The sequence below is a fragment of the Camelus ferus genome, chromosome X (genome assembly GCF_009834535.1).
Source record: "Camelus ferus isolate YT-003-E chromosome X, BCGSAC_Cfer_1.0, whole genome shotgun sequence".
In the NCBI taxonomy this organism is placed as follows: domain Eukaryota; kingdom Metazoa; phylum Chordata; class Mammalia; order Artiodactyla; family Camelidae; genus Camelus; species Camelus ferus.
In genome coordinates, this window is record NC_045732.1 from 39588547 (window position 1) to 39614875 (window position 26329).

At 47.5% G+C, this 26329-nt stretch overlaps 1 long non-coding RNA gene across 1 annotated transcript; it reads left to right on the forward strand.

Moving 5' to 3' along the window:
- The first annotated feature begins 1644 nt into the window (after positions 1-1644).
- On the forward strand, positions 1645-13286 carry LOC116662148. The gene is made up of 3 exons (XR_004318130.1): positions 1645-1832; positions 7026-7130; positions 12703-13286. It is a non-coding gene; the product is annotated as an uncharacterized LOC116662148 (long non-coding RNA).
- The last annotated feature ends 13043 nt before the right edge of the window (positions 13287-26329 follow it).

Consider the following 26329-nt stretch of genomic DNA (forward strand, 5'->3'; position numbering starts at 1 on the left):
CGCTCAGCGCACGCAGGACCACTTTGGAGTCAAGCCCACGGTGCCAGCCCTCCGAGGACCAGCCACGGAGCGAACCAGATTCTCCCGGTCTGCGCCTGCAAGAGCTGAAGTGCCGCTCCTATCCCTGATCCATCCACCCACCTCGAAGTGCTTCCACCAGTGGGAACTCATTTCTAAGGCCCTTTTATGCTAATGAACAAAACCTCTGGTGCTGATGGAAGCTCGGGTCATGGTGGGCTCTGGAGCGTGGACTTGTGATAAAATGCTAACTGACTGTTCCTAAATGCATGTCCCCAATTAGACCCACTACCTTCTCCTAAAGGAGCTGGAACCTAGCAGATGGAATTTACATCACAGACAGATAGCAACTGTACGCTTCCTGCTCCTGTTGACACAAATAAAAGAGCCTATGACAATTTAGCACCCCCTGTGGTGAAGTTTGGAACCGCCCAATTAGAGAGGAAAAAAATGCTCTGGATTCAGCCAGCCAGCCAGCTCTTTACAGATTACAAAGTGTTTTACAGCAAGACAACGGTGGCCGGAGGGAGGGGCTCCCTGACCTTCCACCTCAATTAGGGCAGTTCCGCTGCCTCGTAAACTTGCACTGGCCCACCGAATTGGACGGCCTTTAAAAACTTTGAAAACCTCGGGATAGCCCCTGCAGGGAAGAGGGAATCAAAGAGGGATGGGAGGAGGGATGGGTGGAGGAGGAGCAGGAAGGACGGGAGGAGATGCTGCAGGAAAGGAGGCCAGGCTGGCCTCGGTGGGGAGGCTGAGGAATGCCCCCGCTGCGATTTGGAGAGCTCCCAGTTCAGCCGTCCTCCGGGAAGCAGGGTGGTGGTGGCCGTGCTCCCCCTTCCGCAAGGAAGGACTTCACCCTCTGCGGCTGGAGCGCTGCCTGCAGCCGGCCTTCAGCTGTTGGCCCTTCCCCCAAGCTAAAGAAGCCGCCTACACCCTGGGGCTGATCCACACCAGACTAAGGTGCTGAGCCTAGAAGTCCTCCCTAAAAGGTGGCCTGCATGCTGATCTGCGTCTCCGCATCTGCTTCCCCGGGAAACCCGACCCGCCACATCACGGGTGGGTGGCTTCGCGCACCTGAGATGGCGGAGCTGGGACACAGTGTTCTGGCGCTGGAGCCCAGGTCCCCTTGAGGGGAGAAAAGAGGCAATAACCAGCCTTAACGACCAGCTAGTTTGCTGACCTTTCCGGGTCTGCAACCAGGAGCTGCCAGTTCCATCGGCCTCTTCCCCTCCCCGCCTCTCCCTGCACGCCCTCTCGGAGGACATTAGTCCCAGGTGTCTGGCTGCGTGCATGCTCAAATCTTTCTCCTCTTTATAAGCACAGCCTGCCACATCCTGTGGGTTTGCCGGCTTAAAACCTGAGGGGGCAGGAGAACCGAAGAGAAGAATGCGGACACAGAGAGGGGGTGGGGAAGAGGAGGAAGAGGGCTCCGGTGTAGAATATGTAAAGAATGGCCCCTCTTACATGCAAAAATGTGACAATTAACCCCCCAAACAGCTTCCTCCTGCCCTGAAAGTGTTAAACCACCTCGTAGCGGGGAGGCCGGCCTCCCTGCAGGCTATTTCCCTGGGCCTGCCTGGCTGGGGATCAGGCCTATTGTTAATAAGTAATGACAGCCCAGCTCCTCCGTGGATTCCCCTGGGGTTTTGTGTCAGAAACGTCTTCCCTCGCCGCCGCTCGAGCTGACAGGCTCCGGCTCCCGGCAGGCAGCTGTGAACACAGGCCAACCTCCGCCAGGATGCCCCGCGTCGGGGGCCCAGAGCCCCGGGGCAACAGAGAAGGCGGTAATCCCAGCCCTCCTCCCTCCTCAGGTGAGGATAACCTCAGCTGTCTGTCGGGGTGGGCCGGAGGGAACCTTGCCTCCATCAGCAAGGGGTGGGGCTGTGCCCGGGTGGGCGGTAAATTCCCGAAGCCTGCAGCTGGCAGGAGCTGCCTGCCTTGCTTCGGTCCCTGCCTCTGCTCTGCGGGGAATCGGCTCACAGGGTTGTTGCTGTGGCCGCTGACGCCGCTCTTTGAAAGATGCTCCCGGAGTACGATTATTCAGGTGGCCTTGCTTACTAGCAGGAAGTTCTTTCTTGTGTCTGCCCTAAGTAACTCAGCACATTTAGCACTTCACTTTGCCCAGAAAGAGTTCACAAATGAAAGCATTCTGGAACCATTGGGAGAAAAAGAAAATGTTTGTTCCACCTTGCGGATGCGAGCCTCCTGTTTTGAATAATTATTATTATTATTCAGGTCTGGTGATGCCAACAGATCAGGAGACGATGGCCACAGAAAAGATAATTGGTTATACTTACACATCCCCAGAGGAGGGGCCGCGCTAGGCCCCAGGAGGAAGGGCACACAAGGAAGCATTGGAGCTGGTCAGCAAGCTGAGCTAGAGGGAAAACTGGTGGGCAAGAACCTTTATTATGGTTTCCGTGAAAAGGAACAGGCAAGGCAGGGCAAGGTTTGAATGATCTCAGTGGGCTCTGGGGCACTGGGGCTGCCCCTAGCTGTCTGATTAGGGCAGGAGGATGGGCCTGGAGTGTGAGAGCCAGACAGAGGTGGCGGTTAGGGGTGTGGGCTCTGGATTGGTTGGTTTGCATTTGAAAGGTACACCCAGGCAAATTGCTGGTTTATTATCTCCAGGAACTGGCTAATCCTGGGAGGGGCAATCCTTCCAGGGTCAGCAAAATCTCTAGATGTCAGAGCAGCATCGGAACACAAAAAAAAGGCTTGGTTAATTCAGGTTTATAAACTATCTAGAATAATGTTCAGTTTATTATTATTATTATTTGAAATCTGCTTATAGCATGTTCCTAGCAGCATTATTAATAATTATAGGAGATAGAAAAGCCAAATATCCATCAGTATAAGTTACGTAACAGTGGGCTTGCCATACTGTGGAATAGTATACAGCAAGCAAAAAAGATATCCCTCTGTGCACTGATACCTACTGTTCATGCAGATGTGCTAAAATGATTTGAATTGTAGAATAATTCATATACATAGTACAATCCTATTTATGTAAAAACAAAATGAATTATAAAAAAATCTTTAGGGAGTATACATACATACATGTATGTAAATGAATAGAAAAATGTCTGGAAGAATACACACTCATGAGTTAGCAGTTTTTATGTCTGGGGCAGGTTCTTTGGGAAGCAGGTGCTAAGATAGAGTCAGGAGTGTCAAGGGTTTATTGAGGAAGCACCCCTGAAAGGAGAAGGGCAGAAGCAGGATTGGGCAGGGAGCGAGCAGGCAGTGATGCAGATCTGAACAGCTCCCAGCGAATGGTGCCTATTGGAGCAGCCCCAATTTGGGTGGAAATGGCCAACCCTGAGTGCCACCGTTGGCTAGAGCCACTACTCCGAGTAGCGCTGGGTGGACCATAAGGCTGTCAGCTGACCAGATTCTGAGTGGCTGGAGAGGGATCAGAACAGTACAGCTCCATGTCTGCCAAGAGGACACGGGGCATGGGGACAAGGAGGTGACCGGGAAACTCTTGCTTTCCTAGCCCTCAACTTTGTAGTTAGACACTGTATCCATCTATGTAAGTTACAAACTGAGGGACAGACAAATACTCTGATTGGCTTGCATCTGTGACTCCTCCCCCTTCTTATTGCAAGTCCTCGTCTGCTCTCAGCAGCTGCAGTGGCCCAGGAATCCACCCAGCTGCAGCATTTACCCAGTATTTTTTTTTTCTTCCTTCTGGCTCTAGCTAAAAAGACCATATGCTGGTATGTGCTTTCTTCTTTTCTGACTACACCATCCTGATATCACTAACATTCCTTTCTAGGAACGGGTTTGCAGCATTTTGCGGACTCAGTGTGCCAGGTGCAACACTAACGCTGGGGACAAAAGCAAAAGCTTAGGTCCTCTCGGGGGAGATGGAGAGTCACATTTGCAGCTTCACGCTTTTCAGGGAAGCGCGTGCTCCTTGCAGAAGGAGAATTTCAAGTAAGGGGTATTAGCACCCTAGAGGATCTGGGCATGGTTCTGACCATCCCGAGCATGTTTCAGCTCAAGAAAAGCTTCTTAGAAGGATGGCTTTTGGACTTGGTCTTGAAGGATGGAGAAGGAAGGAAAGAGCCTTCCAAAGGGAACAGCATGAATAAGGCAGGGAATTGGGAATACGCAGCATATTTATAGGTTCCAATATAATTCAGAAATTGGATGGCCTTCAGACTAGTCCAAATCAAGTGTCTCCCACAGTATCTTCAAGGATTGAGTCTGTCTTCATCTTGCCATATGGCCTCCCATGGTGTTGGATTCATCACCAAATTCTAAACAATGACCCCCCTGCAGCTGCAGACTGCTTGCAAAATGGCTGCCACCGTTCCTGACATCACATCCTTGCCCCACACTGATGGGGGCAAGGAGAACCACTCCTTCCGACATGAAAGAAGACACTTTTAGCATCACTTCCCTTAAAGTCCAGCAAATGTCTCCTGACATCTCATTGGCTATATTGGGGTTATGTACCTATCCCTGGACCAATCACTGAGGCCGGGTGGATTTCTGGGCCCTGGAGGGACTTAGTGGTTGGACGTAGTTTCAGCTTAAAGATAATGCCAATTCCTATCGGGCAAACAAGTTTCAGAACTTAGCATTTACTTCTAAATCTAGAATAGGAGTTGAGATATGAATGTAGCAAAAGCTTTCAGAAGCATTGTTAGACAAAAAGACAGGACAACGTAGAGATCTATAATTTTTTTTTCCCTGCTACACTTTAATTGCCCTTCGCTGGCATGCACTGCATAAATTAAGAGCTAGTTAATGCTGTAATGCGTAAAACAATTTCATGCATCTTAAATATTGCACTTGTACTTTAATTCCACATTAAGTGGTCCCCTGAAATTTTTAAATTTACAAAGTCACTGCTGTGCTACATGAAAAAGGTGCTAATTAAGTGTTAATCAGTAGCCAGATAACCTTCCCTGAACCCTGCCCAAGGTCTCCAAAATGACCCATCGCCAGAGAATGTGATGTGATGGCCACAGAACAGAGAATGCAGACACAGACTCGAAATGGTTTCCTAGCCACATCCCAGCCAATTAAGGCAGATTTGCCTATTATGCAGTTTTAATTAAATGACATCCACTATAGTGGACACAAGGCTAATAATAATAATAGTATTTAATACTGGCAGAGCTTTCCATATTCAAAACACAGGGAAAACACTAGCTAATTAACAGGTAGGCATCCCTTTCTGGGAAAGAAGAGGACTTCTCTGGGGTAGTCTGCTACAAGTCCGAAGGATGGACAAAATAAAAAGAAACGGTTCCTCCCTTTAAGGGACTCACGGTCTTATAGACCAGCGCTACTCAAAGTGTGGTCCGTGGACCAGTGCTGGTCCACAATAAGAAAAGCACAGAAATGGAAAGTATCCATTCTGGAAACCTGAAAGCAACTTGACCTTGCTGTGACATCCACTGCTGCTTGTCAGTGGACTCTTGTTGAACAGGAAATAGATTGGTTCAAATTTCCATGGTGAGTGGCATATGGCATAAACTCCATAATCGTCATATACAGTAGAGCCACATGTCAGTCTGTGAGGGACTGGTTTGAGACGCACTGTCGTAGACCTATCAGTGTAGCATAAGGGGATGTGGATTTGGTCACATCCCACAAACAAAGGAGAAGAGGCTTAACAGCATGCTATTTCCCACCTCTACATTTTTCCTTGTGCAAGAGTTCTTTGCTTGGAAAGTTCTGTGTGTTCCCCGCTCCTCCACTTCCTGCCCAACCTTTTTCTCACCCTTGAAGTCCTCTCAGTCTCTGGATAAGCCCAGCTAAGAGACTACTTCCTTCGAGAAGGCTTCACTCCATCCCCACTGCAGCGGAGCCCACCCTCCCTCCCCATCGCTCCCTCGGTCCCGCCCACACTGTATTATTGTACTTCCCACCCAGCACAAAGTTCATTTACATCACTTTGCCCAACGCAGCTGAGCTTGCCACTAAGGCGGATGTTTTACGGCTTTGAAGGCTTTGAATTCCTCGTGCAGAGCACACAGTAGGTGCTCATTAAATGTTTACCAAATTCAGTTTTTTTTACAATTGCATAAAATACGCATAACATAAAACGGACCATTGTAATCAATTTTTAAGTGTCCAGCTCAGTGGCACTAAGTACACTCACCTTGTCGCACAACCATCACCACCATCCCTCTCCAGAACTTTTCTCATCTTGCAAAACTGAAACTCTGTCTCTGTTAAACACTGACTCCCTATTCCCTCCTCCCCACCCAGCGCCCCGGTGACCACCATTCCACTTTCTGTCTCCATGAATTTGACTACTTTGATTTCTTCAAACGACTGGAATCATAGAATATTTGTCCTTTTGTGACTGGCTTATTTCACTGAGTATGTCCTCAAGGTTCATCCATGTTGTAGCATGTGTCAGAATTTCCTTCCTCTTTAAGTGAATTCTATTTTAAAATCTTCAAAATTAGTATTCAGTTTTGCAATGAGTAGGGAGGGCATCCCCCTGCCCCCCTCTTCCCTGGTTCTGCTTGTATTTGAAGCAAAGAATGGGTAGAAGTAAAGGGTGTTAATAACCCAGGAGACAGCAGCAGAAACCCTCCCTCCCCCACCCCGTGCCCTGAGTTCCTCAGTGCCAATTCTGACCCCTCTTTGCTCTGGTTCCTGCTCAATTTTTCAGCCTCTTGAAAGTCAGAGTTTCCAATTCTGGACAGCCTGCACAGCCAGGAACGAGCCTTAGAGGCCTTCTGACAATGGATGGCAGACTGTAAATGATAGTCAAAATGGACTTGAAGTCCTAGCTGTGATCCCACCAAAACCTGCTGGGTGACCTTGGGCAAGTCGCCTAACCTCTCTGAGCCTAGTCTGTAAAACTGAGACAAGAATACAGTGTACCTTACAGGGTTGTTAAGAGGTGCACTGGGTTGGGTGCTGGCGACAAAAAGAAAGGAGCCAAGTGGCTTGCCCTGGAGGAGCCCACAGTGTAGCACATGACCCATGTGTAAGCAGATGGTCACATTTTCCATTTGCCCCCTCAGGTTTACGGTGCCCCAGGAAGACGACGCCTCTGCATCCATCTCAAAGGGCCCCCCGCCCTCTGGCTTCCAGGTGTCAAGAACTCAGAGGGCAGGAGGAGAAATGAGGTGAAGTTTATTCCCCAACTTCCTCCCTGTGAAGTTGGCTTGGGCTGACTGACCCTCCCACTGAATGTCCCTGCTCCTTTTAAGGTGGCCTTCTCTCCTCACCTCTGGATCTGAGGTGGTAAAAAAAAAAAAAAATCTCCACTGCTAACAGCTTCTGCTTCTGCTATCCCTGTGGTTCCCCTACACCCACATCTTTGTCGATCACCCCTTTGTACCTAAATACTTGTCAAACTAGCCTAACTGCTTCCCGTGGAGACTGCTTGATCCACATACTGTGGGGTCAGGGCCATTCCAAGCAGGGCAACTACTGCGGCCCCCTCTCCCGCAGGCCCCTCCAATTTAGCTCTTCCCATTTCAGGCTGGAGCGGAGGGAAACAAAGTAGATGACAGCTGAGCCTGGGGAAATCTCCTGAATGTCCCAAGAGGCCCTGATGAGCGCTTTGGGTGGTGTACCTGGGCTTGAATGTGCAGATGGACGAGAGAGAGGAGGCACACGGTACAGCGTCATTTGCCACTTGTCTATGGGTGCACATGCCCCATTCCTCGTGGCTTTCGTGGTATTGTTTATTTAAAGTGGAGGCTGACCTCAGGAGCCTCTCTCTGTTCCAGGAGGATCAGAGGAGGCCTACAGCTTGTCTGGCTTGTCTGGAACAAGACAGTATGACAGCCCCCATATTCTCCTCTTCAAGAACCTGCCTGGGCTGCCTTTCCGAAGATGCTGCTCCCCAGGCCCCACTGAGGGGCCCGAGGGCACAAGACCCTCCCCTTGGCCATAGCTGATTGGACAAGGGATGGGCACCTGACCCAAATGGACCAATCAGATGCTCTCCCAGGAACTGGGCCTCTGGACACCTTGGTGGTCCTAGGCAGTCTTTGTTGGCTGTTTGAATGCCTTGTGCCAGGTGCAGTGTGAGCCCGGAGAAGACGGACGTGAACAGGCCAGGGAAGGCCACCTGAGGCAGCCATTTTCCACCATGTGCACAGAGTGGCAGAAAAAGCTGAGAGAGAAGAAAGAAGCCATCTGGGAGGAAAGCAGAGATAGAGAAGGAGAGAACAGAGCTGCCAAGGTTCCTGCTGGCTCCCCAGTTGCCAGTTCCCGCCCCCTAAGGCCGGCTGCACTTCCTGTCCTTGAATCTCGGAGATAGCCTCATGGTCTTCCCATAAATTCTCCCTTTTTACTTAAGCTTGTGTAAGGGGGCTTCTGTTTTGTGCCACTAGACCGTCCCTGCCCCAGGCGCACCACGGGATACAATTAGCTTACAGTCCCTAAGGGGCAATTTATCTTTTTTGCAGACTCTGCCATAAATTTTAAATCTCCACCCAACTTCCCCTTGCCAACCAGTGAGTATCCTTCTGGGTTAACTCCTGTTCTCGAGGGCCGCCAGTGAGCTCATGTCACCAGATGCAATGGCCTTTCCATAGCCCTTGCCCTCCTGTCCTCTGGCTGCCCCACCTGGCTGACCACACCCTCCTCCCTCACGCTCTCCCCCCATGGTGGCTCCTTCCACACCCCTCTCTCTCAGAGAGAGGGAGAAGGAGCTCCTCTTCTGACTCTCTCTGCAATCCCCTCCTTCCCTGTGGTTTCCCTCATCAGCTGTCTCCAGACACAAGCTTGCTCCCTGATCTGACCCTCTCAGGTCCCCATTCCCATCCAGATGCTAGAAGCATCTATGTGGGCACCCCACCGACCCCTCAGACGTCGTGTGCTCCAAAGTGGTCTCAACATTTCCCCTCCCAAGCCTGACCCTCCTCTTGTATTCCCTAGTTTGGTTAATGAGGCAGAAAGTGTTTGCGCCCTTCATCCGTGACTCTCAGAGCCGGGGAAATTTTGGCAGGGAATTTTGGCCAAGTTCCTCATTCCTTTGCCAAGAAATAGCCACCGTGGGCCTCGCTCAAATCGTGATTCCAGTTTCTTTGACTTTCTGCTTGCTGCTTACAGTAGAATAAGTCACATGAGCTCTTGGGTGCTAAGGTGCTCCCTGTCCCTCACACTGAGGCCCACTGGCCCAGCCTGAGGACAGTGGAGGAGGGAAGCCCCATGTGGCCCGTGTATTATCCCTGTGGAGAGTGAAGGCCATCAGCTCCTCAGAGAGGTTTTTCTGTAGGCCTTTTCTCCCCCAGAGGGATTCTGGTCCCTTGTGGGCATCCGCTAGAAACTCCATTCAGCGGCCTAGGAGACCAAGTGGAGCACAGGTCTGTCTGGCCGCAGCTACACAGAGGGTAGGCTGTGAGTAACAGGAAGGCCCCACCCAGACTCAGTCAGTGCCGAGCACCACTGCTTCACCTTGTGCTCTGAGATCTCGGATGGTAACTGACAAGACCACATCACCCTCACTGCACTCACTGCCAGAGTCATCCCAGTCCCCGCCACCCACAACGTAAGGACATGTTCAGGAGGAAGTGTGTTTCCTGGGTGTGTAACAGTCAGGGAAACGCTGGCTGCTGCAACAGATCACCCCCCAAGGTGCAACGGCTCACAACGGAGGATTGTTTATCACTGATATAAAGTCCAGAATGGGTGACCCTGAAAGACGGGAGGCTCTCGTCTCAGGAGTGATTCAGGGATCCAGGTTCCTTCCATCCTGTAGCTCTGCTGGACTCATCTGTACTAAGGTGTGGAAGGGGAAAGAGCACATGGGAGATTTTTATGGGCCAGATCTGAATGTGACATCCATCTTTTCAGGTTACATGCCATTGGCCAGAACAAGGTCACATGGCCACATCTGGGCCACATCTGTAGTCCAGCAAAAGCACTTTTGGGAGTCAGCTAGCTCATTCCTTTTTTTCTTTTTTAATTGAAGTATAGTTAATTTACAATGTTGTGTTAGTTTCAGGTGTACGGCAAAGTGATTCAGTTGTTTACCTATTTTATTTACAGTAGTGTGCATCTGTTATCATCTAGCTCATTTCTGTCCCAGGGGCTACCACCTCGGATGAGGTCCCCTAAATCAGAGAGGTGGCCCTGAGTTTGAGGTTATGATGTTGTCCTGCTTCAGCCCTCACCTGACTTGTCCCCCCACTACACACAGGCCCTTGCATGGAGAGCATCTGAGGGTCTGCCTGGGTCTGCTGTTTTGAGAGTGCAACTACTCGTCTTTCAGTAGGAGCCCGTCACCCCAGTCCCTGTGCTGCTGTGTCCCGTAGCTGGGTGGTGACTTGAGGAGACACACACCAGAATAGGAAGGACATGATCCACAGCTCTTACACTCACAACGAGAGACTTGTCTGTAAAAAGAGGTAATGGATCAGAAGATAGAACAACGGTATTGCCCAACTTAATAGCCATTAGTCACATGGGGCTATTTAAATTTAAAGTGATTAAAATTAAATAAAATAAAATATTTAGCTCCTCAGTCACAACGGCCCCTTTTCGAGTGCTTAATAGCAACATGTATCTGGTGGCCACCGTCTTGGACAGCACAGATGTGGAACGTTTCCATCATCACAGAAAGTTCTATTGGACAGCATTAATGTAAAAGGTGCCTTATAGGGCTGACGGTCCATGACTTCATGAAAAACAATGCACAGTCAAAATGTAATGTCTGGTTAGCCAGAGCGCTAGAGGGGGAGTGATGGCAATAAAGAGGTAAGAAGAGAGAAACAGATGAAGACATGCAGAGGGAAACATCTGGAAAGGAGAAATGCCCAGATGTAAAACACAGGCCATCGTAGACAATGGGAGCTATTTACAAGATCAGAGGAGACTCAAGTGTCTCAAAAAACAGGGGGTTTCGTTGTGAGGCAACACGAGGTCCAGAACTGGACAGTCCATGGGTGCTGAGGGAGCCCCAGGCATTGGCTTTACCACTCTCCTGGGGCCGTGACGTGGTTCTGCTTCTCTCTGTTCTCCCCCTGTCCGCCATTCTCTGCTTCTCACAACTTAACCAGCCCTGAACAGACTGGTGCTGCCTTCTGCCCATGGCTGCGTGGCTTGGATTCTCTGTGCAGCTAGGTGAAACATTTTCCAGTAGGAGGAACTGGACTGACCAAGTTGTCTCCTCAGCGGACCACACCACGCCCTGGCTCCCAGAGCGGCCTCTGATTGGCTGGTCCCGAGTCAGTGGCCTCTTTTAGCCCAATCACCTGCAGTCATGGGGTGGGATGGACTATATGGAAAAGAATATGGCAACCCAGACGGGAGAGTGTGAGGGCAGACAGGTTCCCAAAGACGGGAGCATGGGTTGCAGACATAATGAGCCTCAGCTGGCCCAGGAAAGAGGACAACCACACACTCATCAAAGATGAGTAGACAAAGAGGCTCATCCACCTGTTTCTTCCTACTTCTAACAGGTAGAGGTACTATGGTATGATTCCATACTCAGCAGTATAGGGAATGCCAAAAGGAATCGGAAGTAGAAGTAACATTGCCTTTCTAATCCAGGCTCTTCCAGTTAGCTGTGTGACCTTGGGCAAATCACTTCACTTCTCTGTGCCTCAGTTTTGCCATCTGAAATGGTGGATAATAACAGTACCTTTTCACGGGGTTGTTGTGAGCTGTTTAGAATAGTGAGGTTCGGGGCACACAGTAAGCATTATGTAAATATTGGCTATGATTGGTATCAGCCCGCAGGAGTTTATGGTCCTGTGTGGACCCCAGATGAGTAATCATATTGTAATGACACGTGATGAGTGTGATAATCGAGGTGGGTGAGAAATGTGCATGTTTTCAATAGTCGGGCAGTCCTTTCAGGCTTATAAAGAAAAAGCGGCAGCTCACTTGGCTCCACCCCAATTTCTGCCACCCACAAGGAACCACTTTCCACTCTGTTTCTTCTCATATTGACCTTCTTATTTCTAAATAGCGCACTGATGCTGTTATTTCTTGATATATTAATCCTAGACGTTATCCATCTCTTATCGGTTGAATTGTGTCCCCTCCAAAAGATGCTGAAGCCCTAATCCCCAGTACCTGTGAAGGTGACCTTGTTTGGAAATAGGGTCTTTGCAGATGATCAAGTTAAGATGAAGTCATTAGGGTGGATCCTAATCCAATGTGACTAGTATCCTTATAAAAAGGGGGGAATTTGGATACAGACACACACACAAGGAGAATAGCATGTGAAGACTGGAGTTATGCTGCACAAGCCAAAGAACCATCAGAAGCTGAGACCTGAAACAGAGCCTTTCCTAGCGCCTTCAGAGGGAGCGTGGCCCTGCCGACACCTTGATCTTGGACTTCTAGCTTCCAGATCTGTGAGATGATACATTTTTGGTTTTTAAGCCACTCAGTTTGTGGTCCGTTGTATGGCAGCCCTAGAAAGAAAATCCACCATTGGTATTTTACTTGAAAATCAAATTTAACTCCCCTCTAGTCATACCTACACTGTCTCTTGTGCCTATTATCCTGATAAAATTAGATCACTTTTTTTTTGTTACGTCAATATTCACTGCTTTTAAGTATGTAAATGTATTCACTGCCATGTCATGTAGTACGCTTGGAACACATGTCCTTTACTGTACAAACTTTTCTTTTCCTTAGAGTTAATATTTATCTCTTACCCCCTTTTTGTTTGTTTAGCTTCTGGATACATTCAAATAAACTCTTTGGCTTCTTTGTGCTTTTTTCTTTGAGATCCTGTCCCAGAATCCTGCGCGCTCCTACTACGGTCGTCCTGGCTTCTGCTCTGGGTCTGCTGCTCAGCGATGCCCCCGCGATCTCCCCTCAGCATCCGAGTGAGAATTCTCCTGGCCCTTCTCCAATATGTGGGATCACCAGTTTTCTGAATCCCATGCTTTCCAGGTTCATCGTTTCTTCAACAGACATGCCAAAAGCCCTGTTTTCAGCCCATCTGTACCTTCTGCAGGACCTGGTACCCCCATTTCCTCAGCCTTTCTTGGGTTCTACTGCTCGAATCAGCTTGCTTCCTGAAGCTTCTATCCCCACAGGCTTTTAGCCTTCAAAGTTCTCCAGTCGGCTAAGTCAGTTACCTCTTGTCCATTTGCTTTCCGGCTTGACTTCAAAAATGTTGATGACATCCTTCAATAGTTGTATTTTCCTCTCATTTTTTTATCTTTATGGATTTAAATCCTTCTTTAAAAATCCCATTACTGTTATTTTAGTGAGGGCTTTGGGAGATACAGTGGAGGTATGTGTGTGTGCTCAATCATTCCATGGCTAATTGGAAGTCATCTATCCATTTTTCTCATTCAATAAATGTTGAGGTGCTCCAGCGGTAGGAACTGTGTTGTGTATTTCTTAGGTAAGTCCTCAGGAGAAATACTTCCAGATTCATATTGAATCCCAGACTGGTGGGATTACAGTGGTGACATGGTCGATTTTGCAGAGACATTTGAGGAGGACCGTCTATATCCATCATCCTTCTCCAGGATGCTCGTGTGCTGGTATCCGTGGCCCTTGTAAATATCAGGCCCGCTTGGACAAAGTTCTCTGCTTCCTAGTCCTACCTGAGCTCTCAGGGCTGGTGGAAGAGTCGTTTGCTGAGCGAGTCATTCACCCATGCCTTTGGATTTTAGTACTTCATTTCCTGTCGGCTTCAAGAGGCAAAGCAACACTCGGGACCTCCCCAAGCTACTCAGGAACAGGTCAGCCCAGAGTTCCTTCTGGAGAGGCGTCAGTTTGTGGAGCTGTGTGTCTGCGGTGAGCAGATTATATGGAGGGAAGATAATCCAAGTTGAGAGGGACAAGCCGGTGAAAGCCCAGAGATTCAATCAAACCCGTAAGTGTGTTCAGGAAGCCAAACTAGCAAAGTGTAGGAGCTCCACCGGGAAGGCTGTGGTCCTGTAGCCATAGCCAGCTTTTGGTTGCAAGGAGGAAGTGGTGGAGAAAACACGAGCAAAGGTGACTCCACGAAGACAGCCTAGGCTCCTGGCCCCCATCTATGTGAGTTGAGGCACTGCAAGGAGGATTAGTAATTGGTCCAAGGGCTTTCTGGCTGCTGTGCTCCAGGGCAGCCCCCCAGTGCCACCTCCTGCGACCATAGCACTGTGGACAGGAGGAGAACAGACTTGAGGGGCCAGGTGCCAGCCAAAGGCTCCTTTTGAGAATGTGGCTTGAAATCCTCAGTATAGCCAAAACCCGGCTCCCTGAATAGTCCATACAATCACCCCTGGGCTAGTTAAGCACTTTGCTCAGACTCTTGCAGCAGGGTGTATGGGAGGGGGGTGGTAAGCAGAGCTCCCCTTGGACAGGTCATTTTTAATTTTCATTTTTTTCTTGAAGTGTAACATGTATATGGTTCAGTGCACAGATCCTAAATGTTCAGCTCAATGAACTTGTATGTGTGTATAGATGTATGTAACCATCACTATCACCTGGATTACGATTTAGAACAGTTCCAGCACCTGCCCCAGAAGGTTCTCTCATGCCCTGCCCTGGTCAGTGCCCCTATAAGCAATCACTATTCTGACTTCTAGTGATTCTGACTGCAGGTTGGTTTTGCCTGTCCGTGAGCTTCTTATAAATGGAATTCAACAGGATTTTACTGTGACTTCTTTCAGGCAGCATGATGTCTGTAGGATTCGTTCATGTTATTGAACTCTTTATACATTCTTTCATATATAAAGAATATATTTTACACATATAAAGAATATATAAAATATATATAAAGAATATATATTTATAATTTTATATATACAAAGATTAAATATATATTTAATACAGAAATATAAACTATAAATGCATATCATACATATTTTAATATATTATGTAAACTATAAAAATTAAAATATTAAATATTTATGTATTTTATTTATAAAGAATATATATAAATATATAAATTATATTACATTCTTTTATATTGCTTTATATATTCTTTTATATTGCTGTGTAGTATTCGATTGCATGACTAAATTACACTTTATACTTCTCCAAATTTTTTTTTTTTGGTGGGAGGAGGTAATTAGGGTTATTTATTTATTTATTCTTAGAGGAGGTACTGGGGATTGAACCCAGGACCTCATGCATGCTAAGCATGTGCTCTACCACTTGAGCTATACCCTCCCCACTATACTTCTCCTATTGATGGGGATGTGCAATATTAGTGCATTCATTCACCATTCCTGGAGAGTCTAGGTGTGAAGCTGCCTCCATCCCCCAGCAGTATCACATGGCAAGGTCCTTCCCCCAAAACCCCAAGATCAGGCAGTTATAGATTCCTTGCCTGAGACGTTGGGAATCTGAGATACAAATTGATGAGCTCCGAGGAGCCCATGGAGCTGGGAGTCTGGGAACCCAGAGACCGGGCAATCAGGACCTTCAGACCCCTCCCCTTTGGGCCCCCTCTAACAGGGCTCCCCAGTCCATTGTAACTTTGGCCAAGGCCAGCCTTGTCATCCCCCAGCGGAGTTTCTTCTGTAGTTAATTGCAGAGGGGCCCCCATCAGATATCAGGCCTATGACCAGAAGCAACAAAAGCAGAAATAGCCCCAGGGACGAGATTCTGAGCAGCTGACATTGGGCTTTAACCTCCTCACCCTGCCTTTGTGAGGACAGCCCAGATTGCCCCATCCTCAGCTTCGGCCTGCTGCTTGAGGCCCTTTATGAGATCTTCCCTGGGAGCAGGGGCCCCAGACAAAGGGCAGGGCTCTGCTGAGCTTACTGAAAGGAGAAAGAGCCCATTGATATTCGAGAGCCTCCCTCTGCCACCCCACCCCCACCCCCTACCATGGCCTGGAGTGGAGGTCAGCTCAACACAGGGCAGGCTTTGCGCAGGGCTGGACCAACTCCGAGGCAGCTCGCGCTGACCCCTCCCAGGATCCATTTTCCTGGAGCACTGGATTTGACCTGCACTCCCCTCTTCTCACCCCCGTAACACCCCCAACCCACCCACCCACAGGTTGGCTGTGAGGGGACACACAGAAGAGTCCTGGCACTTTATTCTCAACCAATGAAGTTTCCTATCCCTGCCTCGGGCAGTGGAGCCCACCTCTGCCAGACTCCTGGAGCCCTCGGCTGACATCCCTCAAAGAGCCCCCATTCAACTTTGGCCTTGGTTTGAGCCTTGAACTTGGGGTGCCTTCAGCTGGGAATGCCTTTCCCCTGCTCTTTGCTCATCTGCCTCTCCCCATCATTCACATCTCAACCCACATGGCACCACCTCTGAGAAGCCTTCCCTGACCACTCTACCTTGAATAGTACCTCTAGAACACAGCACCCTGTTTTATTTTCTTAATAGCATTGATAAGTTATTTACCTATTTGTTTATGTGACTATGAACTGTCTCCCTCACTGGGTATGTAAACTTGTTATAAACTGAATGTTTGTGTCCCCCTCAAAGTCATATGATGAAGCCCTAACCCCTAATGTGATGATATTGGATGTGGGGGTCTTTGGGGGTGATTAGGTCATGAAAGCGAAACCTCATGATGGGATTAGCACCCTTATAATCAGAGACACCGGAGAGACTCTTTCTTTCTCTTTGCCATGTGAAGACTCAGCAGGAAGACAGCTATCTGCAAGCCAGGAAGAGTCCTCACTAGGAACTGAATTGGCCGGAAACTTGATCTTGGACTTCTCATGCTCCAGAACTGTGAGAACTAAATGTCTGTTGTTTAAGTCACCCAGTTGGTGGTATTGAGTTATAGCCACACAAACTGCCTAAAACAAAACTCCACTGGACCAGATTTAGCTTGCTCATCAGTATATCCCTTGGACCTCCAACAGGACCTGATGTAGGGTCAGACATTCCAGTTTCTATGGTTGTGTAACACATCACCCCTAAACTTAGTGACTTAAAACAGCAACAATCTTTTTTTTTTTTTTTTAAACCCTTCAAGGTTTCTGTGTGTCATGAATTCAGACAATACATAGCAGGGGCAGCTTGTCTCTGCTCCAGAATGGCTGGGATCTCTGCTGGGAAGACTCAAAGCTGATGCTGGAATTGTCTGAAGGCTTGTACACTCACCTGTCTGGTGATTGATGCCAGCTGCTGACTGGGACCCCAGCTAGACTGTCAGCTAGAACACTTTACCTCCACATGGCCTCGGCCAGGCTCTCTCCACGTGGGCTAACTCGAGCTGCCTCACAGCATGGCTGCCAAGTTCCAAGTGTAAATATTTCAAGAAGGGTAGGCAAAGTGGTGTCATTTTTAAGACAAAGGCTCAGAAATCAAATAGTGTCCCTCCTGTGTAGTTACATACCCACCCAGATTCAAGGGAAGAGAACACAGAGTCCATATCTGCATGGAAGAATTCTCAACGTCATATTATAGGAAGCGGATGAGGGTGGGGATATGCTGTGGTGGCCATCTTTGGAAAACACAATCTGTCACATTATTCAGTAGATATTTGTTGATTGAATGACTGCTTTATGCTCTCAACTTCTTTCTTCACCTCCTTGCTTTGCCCCTTACTATATGACTTGGGAAAATTTATTGTATCAGTAGGTTCTCCAGAGAAATAGAATCAATAGGAGAGATAGATAGATAGATAAATAGATAGATAAAGATAGCTATCTAGGTATCTAGATATAGATACAGATATTTAAATTTACTTATATTTATATCTATAAAGAGATTTATTTTAAGGAATTGGAGCACATGATTGTAGGGACTGACAAGTCTGAAATTTGTAGGGCAGGCCAGTAGGTTAGAAACGCAGGCAAGAACTGATGTTGCAGTCTGGAGTCTGAAATTCATAGAGGCTGACAGACTGGAAACTCAGATAGGAGCTTACGCTTAGTCTTGACTCTGAAATCTACAGGGCAGGCCAGCAGGCTAGAAACTCTGGCAGGATTTCTATGCTCCAGTCTTGGGGCAGCATTCTTTCTTCTTTAGGAAAACTCAGTGTTTACTCTTAAGGCCTTCAACTGATTGGAAGAGGCCCACCCGCATTATCAAGGGTAACTTCCTTTACTTAAGGTCAACTGATTGGCAATGTTAACCACATCTACATAATACCTTCAGAGCAACATCTAGACTGGTGTTTGACCAAACAGCTGAGCACCATAGCCTAGACAAGTTGACACATAAAATTTAACCATCACACTTAACCTCCCTGACCCAGATTTTTCCCCTTTGAAATGAAGACAAAAGTCCCTTACAAGGCTGCTGGGAGAATAAGAACTGATATATGGTGGGAAGCCTCTACAACGGCTCCCATGACCTTCATCTCCTGGTATTCGTGCCCTTGCGTAATCTTCTCCCCTTGAGTGTTGGTCAGACCTGTTGACTCACTTTCAATGAATATAAACAGAATACAACAGGAATGCTGAGATGTTACTTCTGGGATTAGGCTATAGAAAGACTTGGTGGCCATCTTGCCTGCTTTTTCTTGCTCAGTCACTCTGAGGGAAGCCAGCTGCCATGTTGTGAGCTGCCTTTGGGAAGGCCCACGTGGTGAGGACCTGATGTCTCCAGCCAATAGCCAGTGAGGACTCGAGGCTGGCACCAGCCACGTGGGTGAGCTTGGAAGTGGATTCTTCTCCCCCAACCTCCATCCAGTAGAGCCTCTGGATCTGGCCGATACCTTGACTGCAGTCTCACAAGGGACCCTGAGGTAGAGGCACCCAGTTAGAGCACAACTGGGTTCCTGACCCACAGAATCTTGAGGTAATAAACATATGTTGTTTGAAGCCTCTAAGTTTTGGGATCATTTGTTACGCAGCAAGAGATAACTGACATGCCTTAGGGGTGGTAAGGTCTTAGTGCGGTCTCTGGCATACCGTAGGCCAGTAGGTCACATGACTTTGTGCAAAAGTTCTCTCAGAGAGGTTTGAATTTTCACAGAAGACTCTATCCCAAAGGCATGCTTTTGTCATGGAATTTTCCAGCAGAGTAATGGGAGGGAGGGTACTTCTGAGGCCACTTGAGGTCATACTACACAGATGGCCATCAGTTTTGGCTTCCAGGTAAGGCAAAGAGGTAGTCCTCTCCTTCATGAGAAAAGGACTGCTCGCTGAGGATGTCCCAGGGCCGGGGTTCTGGCAATATTATTAAGAAAAGAATCTATATTGACAACAATAATTACCTATAGAGGGGGCACTAGAGACACAGTGGGGAGCAAAGGCCTAATGTCCCTGATCTCAGAGCATTTCCAGGTCAGGGAAGAGGCTAGTAAATAATTATACCAGTGCAGATATAATGATATAATATTATATATAATATCTAATTATCAGAGAAATGCAAGTCAAAACTACAATGAGATATCACCTCACACCAGTCAGAATGGCCATCATTCAAAAGTCCACAAATGACAAATGCTGGAGAGGCTGTGGAGAAAAGGGAACCCTCCTACACTGCTGGTGGGAATGCAGTTTGGTGCAGCCACTGTGGAAAACAGTATGGAGATTCCTCAAAAGACTAGGAATACACTTACCATATGACCCAGGAATCCCGCTCCTGGGCATATATCCAGAAGGAACCCTACTTCAAAAAGACACCTGCACCCCAATGTTCATAGCAGCACTATTTACAATAGCCAAGACATGGAAGCAGCCTAAATGTCCATCAACAGATGACTGGATAAAGAAGATGTAGAATATTTATACAATGGAATACTATTCAGCCATAAAAACCAACAACATAACACCATTTGCAGCAACATGGATGTTCCTGGAGAACGTCATTCTAAGTAAAGTAAGCCAGAAAGAGAAAGAAAAATACCGTATGAGATCACTCATATGTGGAATCTAAAAAACAAACAAACAAACAAACATAAATACAAAACAGAAACAGAGTCATAGACATAGAATACAAACTTGTGGTTGCCAAGGTTAGGGGGTGGGAAGGGATAGACTGGGAGTTCAAAATTTGTAGATACTGACAGGCATATGTAGAATAAACAAGATTATACAGTATAGCACAGGGAAGTATATACAAGATCCTGTGGTAGCTCACAGCGAATAAACAAATGTGACAATGAACAAACGTATGTTCATGTATAACTGAAAAATCATGCTGTACGCTGGAATTTGACACAACAGTGTAAAATGACTATAACTCAATAAAAAAATGTTTAAAAAATATTATATATAATATTAAAAATATTTATAAGATTATATTAAAAATATAACAATATAATAATATATAAGTAACATAAAATGCATTATAATATTATATAATATATAATTATATAGTAATATATAAAATATAATAATACATAATAAATATAATAATAAATGTTATATAATAATATAAAAATCATATAACTGATACCAGTCCTCTGCAGGGAAGGAATTTGTAAACTAGGAAACTGACCTAGACTAGACCATAGGGGTGAGGAGAATTTCTTGGAGGAAGGGGCACACAAGCTGAGATATGAGGACAAGTGGGCATTAACTAGATGGAGAAGGAAGAAGGAAGAGAAAAGCATTTTAGAGGGAACAGCATGTGCAAATGTCCTGTGATGAGAAGTAATGTGGCATATTTGAGAATTGATAGATATGTGTATGGTCGGAAGACAGTGAAGGGGACAGGGTGAGAGAGAGGCTGGGGTGGTCAGCAGGGGCCACACCGTGTTGGCTTTGTAGTAAGGAAGCCATAGGTCATGGTGAGGGCTGGGATCTTTATTTGGAAAACAGTGGGAAGCTACTGGAGAGTTTAAGTAGGGATGTGATGTAGTCAGATTTCTGTTGTTCAATGGTTTCTCTGGAAACCATGTATGGGCTGGATTAGTGGGAGGGGGAGGAGAGGCAGAGTCAGGTAATGCAATCGCTCAGTGAGTGGTGCTAGCAGCCTGGTCCAGAGTGGAGGATGTGAAGGTGACAAGATGGGAAGCATCAAGCTGATGCAGAACATCATCAAGCCACCAGTGGAGACAGAAGCCTCAAAGCACGATGTCAGAGAACAGTCAACAGATCCGAGTTCAAGTTCTGACTGTGCTTCTTACCAGCTGTGTGGCCTCTGGCAAGTTTCTAAACCTCTCTGTGTTTCAATGTCCTCATGTGGAAAGTAAGAGTAAGAAAGCCTACCTTGCTGGCTTGGTGTGCAGATTATATGAGATATGCATGGAAAATGCCTGGGCCGTGGACTGAAACAGCCCGTGGACATCACAGAAGAAAATTCTGACCAAGACAGACCATTTAGTTTTTGCTACCACTAAGGTGGTAGCAAATGTGTATTTGCTGCACTGTTTGAGAATATTCCATTCTGCCATAGAAGACAAGTAAACAAGTGGGCTGGATGAAACTTGTCATTGATAAGTAAGTTAGTAACTGGGGAGAAATGGTACACAGATACGTGGAGCATATAGGTGAACAGAGATAAAAAGAGATGGAGGCATAAGAGAGCCCTAATATTCATGAGGCACTAAATATACAAGAGACACGAAATATTCATGAGGCACTAAATACATTTAAGGCACCTGAGGCACTAAATATTCATGATAAACTAAATATACATGAGGCATATGAGGCACTCAATATTCAGCCACCCATTGGTAACGCTCATTCTGGCCCCATGTGTCCAAGAAATGCAAATAACTGAGGCGGCTCCTCAGGCTAATTGGGGCCGGGCAGCCGTGGCGGGGCACGATGTCTCTGGGTCCCTCCAATAGAGCATGAGTGCATCACTGGCCCCAGGCACCTTGCAGACTTCTGTACACCTCAAACCTCAACTGTGGTCTCGTACCCACAACGTCAGCGGGGAAGGCGAAGGCAGCAGAGAGACATAGCACTGCTTACCCCAGGATGCAGGTAATGTGGTCCTTCTGCCCACCTGTATCCTGCCCTAAGTGTTTGAATCTGCCCCATCGCTCTTTGCTTCCCACTGTGTGTTTCCGGTTGCTTCACTACCCTGTGCGATTCGAGCTCTTTATCTGGGTTTGGGAGCCTTTCCTTCCTGCGATCTCCAGGATCGTCTGCCTGGAAGTTTACTGGGTGGCCGCTGCTGCCTGTGGGAATAGGTGTGTTCTCACGTGACAGCTGAGTAATGATGGAGAGTGAAACTCTTCTGGCGCCAGGTCAGATGGAACATTGTTCTAAGCAGGTCAGGCATTGAGGTTGCAAGCATGGGAAAGAGGGGGGGCATACAGCAAGCCAGCTCTAAGGAAATGGTGATTATCTGGAATGGATGAGCGCTTACGGATGCCAAGGGCGCAGAGGTGAAGAATGATAGCTGTGGGTGCCTGTAAAGACGTTGAAAAACTGAGATAGGGAGTTACTTGTGCCCACTGTTGACTTGTTTAGTATCCTATGAGATTTCTAATCCCTTCAAGTATGTTAACAAGAATTCCCAAATTGGAAAACGGATCCAAAACACTAGGAAGTTAAGAACTACTGTGGCGCATGCGAGGTTCTGGTGCGGTAATAAATGGTCCCCTAAATTTTCAGTGACTTAACACAATAAAGAATTATTTGTTTACACACACACAATATGTCCATTTAGGGTTGGCTGAGGGGTTCTGCGTTATCTGGTCCTCATCCATGACACAGGTGGATGGGCTGCTATTTAGAAGATTGCCATCCATCATGGCAGAGGGAAAGCAAGGTCACTTCCTGCTCATAGCTCATTGGTCACAACCAGTCCCACGGCTTCACTCAACCACAGCAAACCAGGAAGTGCAATTCCCCCAACTGCCTGGACAGCCGGAAACATTTAGTGGATGTCTCTGATTTGACTTCACTTGGATGTACAAAAACTCTCGCACACAGGAGGGTTTGGAGGTGAGAGTGTCCAGATTGAACTGCAAGACCCAGACCCCCGAGACCACCTTCAGAAGACCCCGCGAGGTTTTCTAACACCACCAGCATCCCCAGCAGACTTACTTCAACATCCTCTGTCTCCACCAAAGCATTTATTCCAAGCACAGTGGAGAAGGCGGCTGATGACATCCGGAAAGGCAGAGTCTCCGTCTTCAGGAGGAGACACACCAGAGTGACACATGCCGTGGCCAGAGGGGAAGGAAGAGCCTGGAAAGAAAGGTGATGGATGGAAGGCCATCAGGGTAGCCATGTAAACTTGGCATGACCTTTCCAATCTAACTCAGTAATAGGTAAACACTTGACTGTTTTAAATAGCGTTTACTTTAAGTAGCCCTGTTAATTAGTATTAATTAGCAGCTGGTAGTTTCTGTTGCCTCCTAATTGGTGGTTTGCAAGCCAAGAAGTTGCGATGGACAGTGGGGTTGAAGGTAAAGGTGAGAGGAGAGAGGGGCTTCTAGTTTTCTAGAATGAGCAATTAGTTAGCATTCACGTGAAAGCTTGAAAAATTCCCCAGAGCAGTCACCCCTGGCTGGATCCACACCTATTATGCGTGACACAAATAATACACCCAGTTTCCCTTCCCAGGTGGTTGCTGTGGCTTTCGGCCAATAGCACTTTCTCTCCAAACCTCCCTGAGCCCTGGACCAACAACACTTTCCAAACCCCTTTCGGAGGCATTGCCCACTTGCCCGAGCCTGTTCCAGCAAGTTCTCTTTCATCGGCGGCCTCGCTAAAGAACCCCATCCCGGCAGAAGTTGCCAGATCTTTGGGAGTGTCCGAGGTTTCTGCCCTTTGGGGAGAGGAGTGCCAACGTGGAGAGCTTGCTCCCGTCGGATGCAAGGGGAGAGAGTCGGTTTCTAGAAGGACACTGAAATGTTAGCCCCTGAGCTTTGGCATCACTGAGATTGGGTCTGAGTTCTAGTTCCTCTGCTTACTGTGTGATCTTGGGCTCATCCTATGCAACCCCTTCTCAGCCTGTTTTCTTATGCTGCTGATAAAGGAAATCTTTTCATACAGAGTTGTTGTGAGAAGGCGGGGAGGGCAGAGCTCAGGGGTAGAGCACATGCTTAGCATGCACGAGGTCCTGGGTTCAATCCCCAGTATCTCCATTAAAAAATAAATAAACCTAATTACCTCTGCTCTTAAACTAAATTTTTTTTAAAAAATAGAGTTGTTGTGAGAGTAAATGAAATCATGTATGCTAAGCACTTACCACTTTGCCTAGCATATAGGGAGTGCTCATTAAATGACATCTATTATAAACAAATATTAGACTAATTAGGGAAAAAGTTAAGCCTTAATGAGGTCTTCAGCACAAACGCAAATTTGAAGCCAGACCTTCAGCACCTGCCACCAGGACACCTCAGTCTCCCCTGGGCACCTAGAATCCAGTTGGCTTTGATAGATGATACCTAGCTCCTCGTGGGAGCCTGGAACCAGCAGCTGGTCTGCCACCAACATCTTCAACAACCCTGTGGGTTGTAGAAAGAGCTTGAAGCCCAGCCGGCTTCTCCTTGTATGTCTGTAGACCAGGGAGGGTTATCTGACCTCAGCTTGTTCTAGACCTGCATCCTAGGGGGACACTGGCAGTCCCCAACCAGCCCTTATTCCTAGGCACCAAATAATCTAGGGGTTTCTCTCATGGCATTTGCTATTTGTACCAATTAAGGTGACTTTCAATTGGAAGTAACAAGCCACAGTGGCTGAAACAAGATAGTTTCTTTCTTTCATGTACAAAATTCCAGAAGAATGAAGCCCAGGACTGGGATGGTAGCCCTGTTCCACCTAGTCCTCAGAGATCCGGGTTCCTACTATCTTGTCACTCAATTGTGCCTGGTCTCCATATTCCCAAGGTCACCTCTTGCTCTAAGATGGCTGCTCTAGTTCCAGCTTTCATGTCTACATTCCAGGCAGTAGACTAGGGAAACATGAAGGGGACACACAGAGAAGTAGGAGGTGTGTCTCCATCTGTTCAAAAAGTCTCATTTGGAGCTTACGTTACCTAGAGTTGTTTTGTAACTTTCAGTCAAAACAACCAACTTAATCATTACCAAGGTGGTTTCCCTAACCCAGCACCAATGGTCTTGTCCACATCAATATGCCTAAGACTAATCTCGTGGAGGTGTTTGTTTTAAACATCCATTTTCAGATACCATCCCTCAAAAATTCCAATTTCTTGAGTCTGGGAGGCCAAGACCTGCATTTGTAGCTATCTCTCTGCCACCCCCCACCCTCCATTCTGTTGTAGGCAGTCCAAGGACTACAGTTTGAGAAATACTGGTTTACACCCAGTTCAGAGGTGTATCAGTTACTACTGCTATGTAACAAACAGCCCTAAACTTACTGGTTTAAAACAGCATATTATTTTGCTCACAAATTCTGTGGGTCAGAAATTTGGAAAGGGTGTAACAGGGACAGCATCTGTCTGTTCCATAATGTCTGGGGCCTCAATTGGAAAGACTTGAAGGCTGAAGGTGTCTCAAAGGCTGAGGGCTGGAATCACCCATCTGGGGGCTTTTGGCTGGGACCTCAGCGGGGGCTGTAGCTGGAACACCTACACAGGGGCCTGTCCATGTGTCTTGGGCATCCCCACAGCATGGTCACTGTGTTCTAAGAGCTAGAGACCCAGGAAAAAACCAGAAGGAAACTCGGTGGCCTTTAATGACCTAGCCTCAGACATCAGACTGTGTCACTTCAGCTGTAGTCATAGGCTACCAGATTCAAGGGAGCGGGGACATGGAACCTCCTCTGCTTTACACTGTAGAAGAGCTTATGGGATGAATGGGAGCTCTCATTGCAGGCGTCTTTGGAAAACATCATCTTCCACAAGGATGAAGGCTGAGCACCTGCTGGGGGATCTTAGGAAATGGCAGGTGGGCAGGCTTCTGGTCCCCACCCTGCTGGAAGCAAATCTCCCCCTCTCCGATCTCTTTTATGTGATGACCTTTTTCATCAGCCAAGATTCTGCCTGTCCCCCAGGTCCTGACCTGGAACTCAGAGACTGAGGTGAGGAGAATGGGGCCAGCCTTTTGCATGTGACTCCCCCAGAAGGCCCCAGTGGTGTACTGGGCTTGTGAGGCCCATGGACTTTGCAGAATCCTGTGTGGGAGCTGCAGGAGGGAACTGATCCAGGTGTGGAAGGAACCTCTGGCCGGGATTCCACCTAGGGCATGTCAAGGAACTCCATTCAGGATTTTTTTTAAAAGTCATCTGTCACACGGCTCTTCGGCCAGCTTAGAATAATTGCCAAGTTTTTGCTCCTTAAACTGTATGGAAGGTACGGAGGAATTCTTTTTTCTCCATTTTAATGTCAATGTTAACAGTGTCCCAGAATGTGATTCTTCGCAAAAGAAACACACCCCCAAACCATGGTGCTGGATTCCTGAGGCCTCTGTCCACTCCGGCTGGAATGGGGCATCAGACACACGGCATTTCGAGGGCCCGGACCCAGCTTACGCTTGGCTGATTTTCTATCCAGGTCTGTGCCGGCAGGCTTGGTGAAGCCCCCTGAAGGGTGGCCCCCTGTACTAGCCATGCTCCCCCTGACCTACTGGATGCTCTTCGTTTTGGTTAAAATCAAGAATAACCTAGGGGGAGGGTGG